This window comes from Gopherus evgoodei, chromosome 4 (assembly GCF_007399415.2).
Source record: "Gopherus evgoodei ecotype Sinaloan lineage chromosome 4, rGopEvg1_v1.p, whole genome shotgun sequence".
Lineage (NCBI taxonomy): Eukaryota > Metazoa > Chordata > Testudines > Testudinidae > Gopherus > Gopherus evgoodei.
The window spans coordinates 8,521,143-8,531,345 of record NC_044325.1 but is presented as its reverse complement, the minus strand read 5'-3'; positions in this window follow the sequence as shown (position 1 = coordinate 8,531,345).

The following is a 10,203-nucleotide window of genomic DNA, read 5'->3' as shown; positions in this document are numbered from 1 at the left end:
TGACTGTGCGCCTGAAAGAGGAGGAGGGTTTGTGGAGCTTTGGGCTACAGTGTGGAGACAATAAAATTCAGCTTCTGATGTAGTATTAATTAAGTCCATGTGCAAATGTCTGTGTGCCCTAGAACGTACCAGCTCCATCCTACTCCACCTGGGAGAACTAACAAGTTGGACAGATTTTCACAAATGTATTTAAACCTGGGAAAGTACTGATCACTGCATCAGTTCTGCCTGTCCAGCCGCTACCGGCCTATACAACAGCAGCACTCTGAGGCCTGGGCCACACTGGGGGGGGGGGGAAGGGACTCGATCTAAGATACACAACTTCAGCTACGAGAATAGCGTAGCTGAAGTCGACGTATCTTAGATTGACTTAGAATCACTTACTTCACATCCTCGCGGCGCAGGATCGACGGTCGCCACTCCCCTGCCGACTTTGCTTCCGCCTCTGGCCGAGCTGGAATTCAGAAGCCGACGGGAGAGCAATCGGGGATCGATTTATCGCATCTACACTACACGTGATAAATCGATCCCCGATAGATCAATCGCTACCCGCCAGTCCGGCGGATAATGTAGATGTACCCTGAGATACCAACCTGAGTATCAGAGGGGTAGCCGTGTTAGTCTGGATCTGTAAAAGCAGCAAAGAATCCTGTGGCACCTTATAGGCTAACAGACATTTTGGAGCAATTTCCATTACATGCATCTGACAAAGTGGGTATTCACCCACGAAAGCTCATGCTCCAAAATGTCTGTTAGTCTCTAAGGTGCCACAGGATTCTTTGCTGCTTTTACAACCCGAGTATTATTCACTGTCAGAACGTGATCAAACCAGTGCTGCTGTGCCCAGCAAATAGCATCAGCTCCCAGAGCCCCAGATGCCTCTCACCTGGGGCACGCTGGCAGAGCAAAAGCAGGATTGGCTCTAAAGATGGTCCATATGGCATTTCAATCCCTGTTCAATTTCAAACAGAAGTTCATCTCTGCTACTGTCATCTGAACCTTCGCCCCTAACCTCAGCCAGATACACACATCAGGAAGGGCATGCAATGCTCTATAAACCTGACTAGCCAAGAAAGGATATTTGGATGCATTTTACAAGCTTCTCTCTTTTGGTGGTCCCTCCACAACACATAGGCCGTCTCCCTTTTCAGTCCTGTTTCCTGCATCTGTCTTTTCCTCTTTACAGGCATCCACCTTATTAACTTACTCCAGGCTAAAAAGGAATTTAAGAAAAGCCATCTGAGCTCTCCCTCTCCTCTTCCTCTAGCCCCTCCACATACATCTTTCTCCAGCCTGTTCTGGTTATCCCTCAGGTGCCCTCCAGGATTGTCCGGGAGTCTCCAGGAATTAAAATTAATCTTTAATTGAAACCTCCAGGAATTTGTCCAACCAAAGTTGGCAACCCTAGTTATCCCATTCCAACTTTGTGTGCCACCCCTCTACCGGATGCTCGCTGGTTTCCATTAGGTAGGTCATATAAATTCCACAAGCCCTGCAGGGTTTGGATTATTTTAATCAAAAGCATCACAGGAGGAGAGACGAACATCTCACAATAGATGCTTTCCAAAAAGTTTCAATTCAAAACAGGACCTGCCAGCTGAATGTTATCAGTGTGGCTGGATTTGAAAGTCGGGCATGGAGGGGAGAGAGGAACAGAAGAACAGACGTGGTGAGAAGATTAAAAAGAGTAAAGTGGTTCCAAGTTCTCAGAGATAGTGTATCAAACCACTGAGTACTGGATTCCTGCCTAGAAGGAACATTTCAACAGGAGTAATGCAGGACTAAGAAATCCCAGGCATTCATGGTCTGTACCTAGGGTTGTCAACTTTCTACTCACACAAAACCGAAGACCCTGCCCTGTCCTTTCTGTGAGGCCCTGCTCCCCCTCCCACTCCATTCTCCCCTCCATCTGTCACTCGCTCTCCCCACCCTCACTCACTCGCTCATTTTCTCTGGGCTGGGGCAGGGGGCTGGGATGTGGTGAGGGCTTTGTCTGGGAGCATGGGCTCCAGGGTGGGGGCCAGAAATGAGGAGTTCAGGGTACAGGAAGGGGATCTGGGCTGAGACAGTGGGTTGGGGTGTGAGGGCTCCATCTGGGGGTGCAGACTTTGGACTGGGACTGGGGATGAGGACTGGGACTGGGGATGAGGGGTTTGGGGTATAGGTAGGTCCCAGGCCAATGGGAGCTGTGGAGCTGGCACTTGGGGTGGGAGCAGCATGTGGAGCCCCCTGGCTGCCCCTACACATAGGAGCCAGAGGGGGGACATGCTGCTGCTTCCGGGAGCCACAGCAGACAGGGAGCTTGCCTTAGCCCTGCTGCATTACTGACCGGACTTTTAACGGCCCAGTCAGAGGTGCTGACTGGAGCAGCCAGGGTCTTTTCGATCGGGGATTCCCATGGAAAATTAGGCACCTGGCAACCCTAGCTGTACCAAAGCCCAGCTAAGACCTCATGGACTTGTCTGGGTTTTGGATCAGTCCGTAGGAGGATGAGTCAAGAGCAGCCGTTACTCACGCAGGTTGAAATACACCCGAGTCAGCCCGCTTTGCATGGGGAACTACATTTAGAGCTTGGGTGCAGATGGGGTCTCCTACAATCTGCGGGGAAGCCCTGTGACAACAGTCCTTGCCCCAGCCCAGCCCCATAGTACACAACATGGCAGAGGCCCATCATTCCTACACTCAGCAGAGGGGGCTCTCAGGGCTCACGTGGGTGGATTTCACCCATGCTGCATTAAGCTAACACCCTGCTTTCATTGCAACCCTAGCTACTTTTCAGCAAAAGGGTTTGCTGGAACTTTAGTAAATTGCCTAAGAAACGTAGCTTCTGCCTCTCTTGCGTCTATTAGTTATTATTCTTAAATCAGCGTAACCAAGAAAAGTAAGTCAATATGACCTAACCACCAAAGCAAACTCTAACCTAAGCAGAGGCTTTACCCTGAAAAGAGAGAAGTACCGGAGATTCCAAGAAATTCAGTAGGGATCCTTCACTATTGCTGGTGATTTTAGGTGTATATTACAATGTTGGGCAGCAGGATAAAAGCCTATGATTGAGAGAGAGGTCTGGGGCTGGTGTGTGGGGGGAGAAGTTTAATTAAATTAAATATTTTCTCTTATTATTATTATTATTCTGTTAGAGAAAACTGAGCTGATTAGTATGAGAAGAACATTTAGCAGTGAATCTAATTCATTAAAATCCCCATCTGTTCCCATTCCCAGGCTGCGTTTATCAAAATCAGATCTCCCTCAAACACACTCCACTCCTCATTGTTTTTTAATCACGGGAAGCCAATTTTGGAGAGGGCTGCGAATAAACGACTGCTGCAGATCAGCCAGAAAACCCATCCACGATGGCCTGGATGGGCAGAAATCCAGTTCTGTGCTGACGCGATTAACTAAAGAATGGCAGGAGCTTGGCTGGCGCATGGGAAATGATGTTCACTGTGGTGAGCAAAGCTGTTGGAGGAGGCATATTTCATGTGGGTGGCCAGGGTAGAGTTAATGATTCTGGGAGCCGAAATCTTTCCAAATAGAATTATGGATCTACAAATTGGCAGTCGCTAGGGAAAAGAAAATGGGTTTGTTGCCATTTAGATTAAATGGTCAGAATCTTGGAGCTTTATCCCTGAGGTACAGAATCTGTGGTCACACCGACAACACTCCAGCGCCCTCCACAGCTCACTGACGTGCATTACCTAAGCATGGGTGAAGTCGGCTACCAGCCACAGACAAGGAAAAGAAATAGTACATTCAAGGCAGCACTGTGTTTTGTTTCCCAAGACAAGGAGTGAAGATGTGGAAGGCAAGCTGAGGAAAAGGGGAGCTTGCCCTCATCAGAAAGCATTTCTCTCCAAGAGTGTCTTACTGATAAAACTACCCAGGCAGAGAAAGAGTCAGAACTTCTGAAGTCAGCTTCTTGTGAGAGGCGATGAACCGGTGACATGAATAGACAAGTGTTTATAGCAATATTCCATGTCAGTTACTAATGGTGTCTTTACTTTGCTTAACCAATACAGAAAGACCAGACCTGAGTCTCAAAATCAGAGAAATTAAAGATCGACAAGTGACATTAGCTCAAACTGTCCATCTCCCTTCAAGGCTGGGATTATTCCCTGCAGTATATGTCACAAAGATACTGAGATCCTCCTGTACCGGTCCATTTACCTGGCATTTATATGTGAAGTTAGCAATTTGTCTTGTATTTTGAACGCTCAGGGTCAGTGCCAAAGAGCCCCCCACCACAATTTTTACCCTTGCTACTTAGTACAGCCAGCACTGGATGATCATTTTTTCCCCACACTAAAATTTTGTTCTAAAACTACATTTTCGCATGCAAATCCTCCAGAGTTCCCATGTGCTCTGTGGTGCATGCAGACAGTTTGTAGGCATGCAAATGAGGTTTTGGCCAAGCAAAATATTAGTTATAAGATATGTGGTATGCAAAATCCTGTAGTATGCAAAATTGTGGGCAGCCGTAAAAGCTGCTGTTGAAAATGTAGCAGTGAGTGTATGAAACATTACTAAAATATTACTCTCTGCTGTGGGCAGCTAATATTCGCACGACAAGTGGCTGTTCCATTTCTCAAGCATGTTGCAGCAAAGCTTGGTAGAAGTGGCAGCTGAACTACAGAAGCATTAGACCCAAGGAACCAGTTCCTTAGCCAGTGTAAATCAGCACAGCTCCACTAACTTCAATGAAGCTACATTGATTTATGCCATCTGAGGTTCCAGCGTTGCCCAAGGACTATACATTCATAAAACCTTACCACAGATTCCACTCTGTAATTCATGCTTTTGTTTTGTTGTTTCCAAACACCTGATTTCCTTTTTCACAAGGAAAAAAGCCTGAATTTGGAGGAACACATGGAAAAAAAATAAAAGGGGGATAAACTTGATGGCTGAAGTATTTTCATAATGTGTTCTATAACATATACCATAAATACACATATATACATAGAAGTACAGTTTCTGCACTATTTTTCAACGCTCTTCCCAATGAACAGACTTCACTGTCACTGTGGAAAGCTCCGAAGCTATCTGAAGTGCAAATCAGAGAATTTAGAGAAGAAAAATACCTGCTCTGCTATCTAACCTGTCCCCTGCCCAGGCAAAGTCATTTCCTATGGAATAACCTTACTTTCTCCAGTCCAATTATAAATATTTCCTGGGATGGACAGTCCACCACTTCCCTGGCAAGATTATTCCACAGTGTTATAGTTCTCATGTTCAGGAAGTTCTTCCTGATGGTCAGCACAAATTTTCCTTTTCTTAATTTCATCTGATCTGGTTATGCTCCGAGTATCCACTTAGAGTAACTCTTCCTCTTCCTTGGGGTTCATGCCCGTCACATCTTTGTAAATTATTATATCCTCCCTTAGAGCAACCAAGATATCAATACTGAGTTCTTTCAAACCTTTAAGTCAAGCCTTCCAGTTCCTTAATTATGAAGGTTATTTTCTCAGAGCTTGCTTCCCACCAAAGTAACCCAGAACGGAACACAGTCTTCAGGTAGGATTAATGCTCGCAATTCATGATCAGTTACTCCTTTTGCTTGCTTCTCTTGCTTGTTTTTCAACATTTCTCCATTAGTTTCTAAATGGTACAGCAGCATGTTGTGAGATTTGCACCAAGGTGTTGTGTTGTTGTTGTTGGTTTTTTTTTTTTAAGTATAGAAGAAGTGGAGCAGATCTCGGCTTGGAGTAGCCAGTTCTAAAACCAGTGTGAGGGGCACTGGGTCTTAGCCAATTAGTTAATTGTAACATGCATGTAACAAAAGCAAACAATCATGTCCTTGAGCTAAAATTACACTGCACTATCTTAAGAATAATACCACTCAGGTACATTGGAGAAACACCACCAGTATATTTTCAAGTATAATTCTGCATCAAATAACCACATCCCGATCTGTGATTCTATCAATACAGAAACAACAAGGAGTCTGGTGGCACCTTAAAGACTAATAGATTTATTTGGGCATAAGCTTTCGTGAGTAAAACACCACTTCTTCTGTGTTACCCACGAAAGCTTATGGCCAAAATAAATGTTAGTCTTTAAGGTGCCACCAGACTCCTTGTTGTTTTTTATGGATACAGACTAACACGGCTGCCCCCGATACTATCAATACAGAATAACATTGCACTAGAATCGTGGGTTATGTGCTTCTGGATCTTAAAGGTACACTGAAACTGTGGGGACTGAGATTTTCAAAAGTGACTAGTGGTTTTGGGTTGGGTGTCCAACCTAAGAAATGGTAACGGGACCTCCCCAGCATTTCCTGAAAATCAGGCCTCTTTAAGGTGTCCCAAATTGGGACCCCATCCCCAGAAACTGAGGCACCCAACAATCACAAGTTCCTTTGGCCATAATCTATTTTACCTTTATACACCAAACCATTAAAAAAAAAAGACATCAATAGAATGGAACTATAATATATGCTGTAAATAAATTGTTCACTGGGAATAAGAGATATTTGCTATCTGCCTGAATAAATGTTTCTTCCAAAGATTTTCCTTCTGCTGCTCATACATTGCCATAGCACGTTCACCTGCACTGGGTCTTCCAGCAAACTCACAACCATTGCTCCCCACCACTGTTTATTCAAACTCCCCTAACCTAACCCCAGGGGACCACATCATCTGTATTATTTACATTTCCACACCTGGATCAGCAGGGTAGATCACAGACATTGGTGTGCTCACCCCAAAGCTCTTTTGTGGATACCCGATGTAGAGCTGAAGGTACTCTTCACTCAAGCTGTTAAGCAAATGGTCCAGCATAAAAACACATGGCATTTCTATTCTAAAACGTTTCCAAGTGGAAAAGAACACAGCTACATGGATTGGGAAAAGAAAAGGAAAATGTTTTACTCTTGTTTGTCGGACAGATCAGCTCTGCAGTGTAGAAAACAACTGGAAAATTTATGATGAGGGCCAAAAGGAAAAGTTTTGCATCTACATGTAGGAATCAAAGGACTGAAGCAGATTCCATACACGAGAGGCCACACTAATAGCTGATACAGAATCACAGCTGAATACATCAGTAGTCAGGAAGAGCTTCACTGGAGAACCATTTGCTGTCCTCAACAGTAACACCACCGCTGCTGGGAAGCCAAACAGATAAGGTAGCTCTCAAACACGCAACTCACGTAACTGCAATCACATCTATTCTGCTCCCGTTCAATTTACTTCCCAGACATAATTCCCATCTTAGTTTCTTGTTTTTTGAGGATTGATGAAAATACTGTTCAGAGACAGACCACAAGCTCTTGGCTCCTCAGAGAAGTCAGCTGGAAATGATTTATGGCAGCAGGGTTAATAGCAGATCTTCAGTGCAGCTGCACCAGAACAAACCCAACGCGATGACGTTAATCGGGTAAAAGCTCTCTCTCGCATGTAGCTGTGGTGACCACAGCAATCCCACTGCACGTGAAGGGTAAATAATTCCATGCCTAGCACAGAAGACAACATCTACATTTGCGGACACAGTATTTAAATTTGCCTGTGGCTAAAATTACAGGGCTATAGGATGCCACTTGCAGAAGGGATGGAGTACTGGTGTATCTCCTCCCTTCATTTGCCTATATCTCAAGTATCTATATGGCATCAGTCACCATAGTATCCAAGCACTCGTTTATTTACAATCCCCCCAAACAAGATGCAAAATTATAGAGGAGTATAGAGAGGAATTGTAATACGTGGCAAGATCAAGGGGCTTGGAGGCCTCTGCTGAGTGAGACGTGCATAAGAGCCCCCAAAATATCACACTGTTAGATCTTGAAGAAGCAGAAGCCAAGTATTGCCACTAACTACCAACACAATTATAACTGTGGAATACTGATTTACTCAGGAAAATGATTCATTCTGCATTTTTTAAATCTTCCTGATTTAGAAGCCATATTCTACCTTTCAAAACGAAGCTTCCGAAAAAGAAAAACAACCCCAACCTCACTAAAAGATGTCATCAGTTTATTTTCCCCAAATGCTGACAAATATTTTAGAAGCTGGAATTAATTTAAGGGTGTACCTTACAATCATGTATTATTCACATGCGTGGAATTCTAAGAGGCTGTGAGCAGTGTGCAACAAGGCACTAGATGGCGACATCAAGCAGAGAACTCCAGATCCCTACTGCTCCATGAAGGAGTCCAAGGAGTCAGCGAACCATGTCCCGAGGATCTTGGCCTGGATGCATGAAGTGGCCAGGGAATGGAAAAAGGCCCCACAGTTACAGAGAACCTCCCCATCCAGCTTCCTCCTCCTCCTGGACTGATGGAAGGCCACAGCTTGGAAGAGACTGAGGAAGTTTTGTGCCTTTGTGGAGCTGCAGATGGGGCACTTAGACAGGAACAGTTGTGGGGGAAAGCATGGCCAGAACCTTTCAGCATGGAGGAGCTGAAAGAGGAGCTGCAACGTGGCACTCTGCAGGTAAGACAGGGTCTCCCTCTCACCACAACAGGGGAAGAAATCAGAGATTTCCATGAACGGTGCCTGCCACACACCCATGCTAACAGCCCTGTGCAAGAGCCACCAGCTGATAACCACAGCAGGCCACAGGACCAGAGCTGCATGAAGGCTCACCCTTGCTAAGTGGAAAGATGTCCTGCCATTTAGTATCAGGGCAGGACATGACAGCAAGGAAGCGCATGCCGTGGAAAACAGACACATAGAGGTGTTCCTGGGGTGTGAATCTAAAGCAGACCAGCTGGATGGCCTTCAGCCAGGCTGGGTGATATGCTGGGGGCAGCCAGCAGGAGGTGTGTGACTTTGGAGCCTGATGTTGAGTTCTGAAGGGCCAGTGGCTACGGGAAGGTGGAGAACACCCATTTCACAGGATCTGCTCAAGACACAGACGAGAGGCTGGGCAGCCTTCATCTTCTAGAGCATACAGCAGGTGACACGAATGGTGTGAACCCCATGGTTGACCCAGTATTATTGGCCACAGTCCAGAGGTCTCTTATCCTGTTGATATCAGCTGGGGCCAGCCTCCAACACACCAAGGACACCCTCACCACCTGTGCAGGAAGAAAGGGATTATGCAGCAGGGGCTCAGCAAGGAGGTCCTCCCCCTTGGCGTGGATCCCCTGCCATGGACATGGTTGTGTTGGTTCACAGGCACAGGCTTGACGGCTCTGGCAACTGAAGACATATTTATTCATAGAGCAGGCAGAGTCACCACGCAGGTTCCCCCTCAGCCCTGACTTGGAAGGGCCATGCATGGAAGCAAAAAGATCCATCAGTCTTTAGACATATTCAATCCATGGCTGCTTGGAGATACTATCAACAAAAGGTCTAACCCAGGGGAGCTTGTGTGCCTAAAGGCCTTTGGCTCAGTCTAACTTCACAATGACCAAGTGGCACAATGCTCAGATACAGGAGAGGCTGGCAAATGAAAGCAATTGTCCACAGCCACATTCAGGTTGGGCCTTCCTGATGTCACACCTGGTCACAAACTCACAGCAAGGCTCTCATTGACTCAACAGGAGCCTGATCCAAAGCCCACCGAAGTCAACTGAGACACCTTTTCTCTTAATCTTCCATCTCTGTACTGGACCATTTCGATAGTTGTCACAGGATCAGCTGCTAAACCTGCAAACCCCTTTTCTGCAACCTCGCGGGGCCAGCTGCCTCTTTCTAGCAGGCAGCTGCTGTCCTTCAACTAGTCACCCTTATGTAACCCTTCTGCCCCTCTGAATTGGCAGCAACAAGGGCCGGGTTCAGTACCTAGGGGTTCCGTTTCAATAACACCATGCATAACCGGCTCGAGCCCCCACCCAGTGACCTGGGACACTTACATACCACACCCCCCTGGGCGCCTCTAGGAGGCAATACTTCCCCTCTCACAAGCACAGAGTGTGAGTGTAGCAACATCTTTTTAATAAAGGAAGGAAACAATGTGGCATCTGTCATAAACAGATAGCTAAGGGTTAATGTCTCTTTTACCTGAAGCACCTGACCAGAGGACCAATCAGGAAACCAGATTTTTTCAACTTTGGGTGGAGGGAATTTTGTGTCTGAGGTCTTTGTCTGTCTGCCTGCTTTCTCTGAGCTTTGGAGAAGTAGTTTCTGTTTGCTAATCTTCTGTTTCTAAGTGTAAGGACAAAGAAATCAGATAGTAAGTTACATGGTTTCTTTTCTTTGGTATTTGCATGAATATAAGTGCTGGAGTGCTTTGATTTGTATTCTTTTTGAATAAGGCTGTTTATTC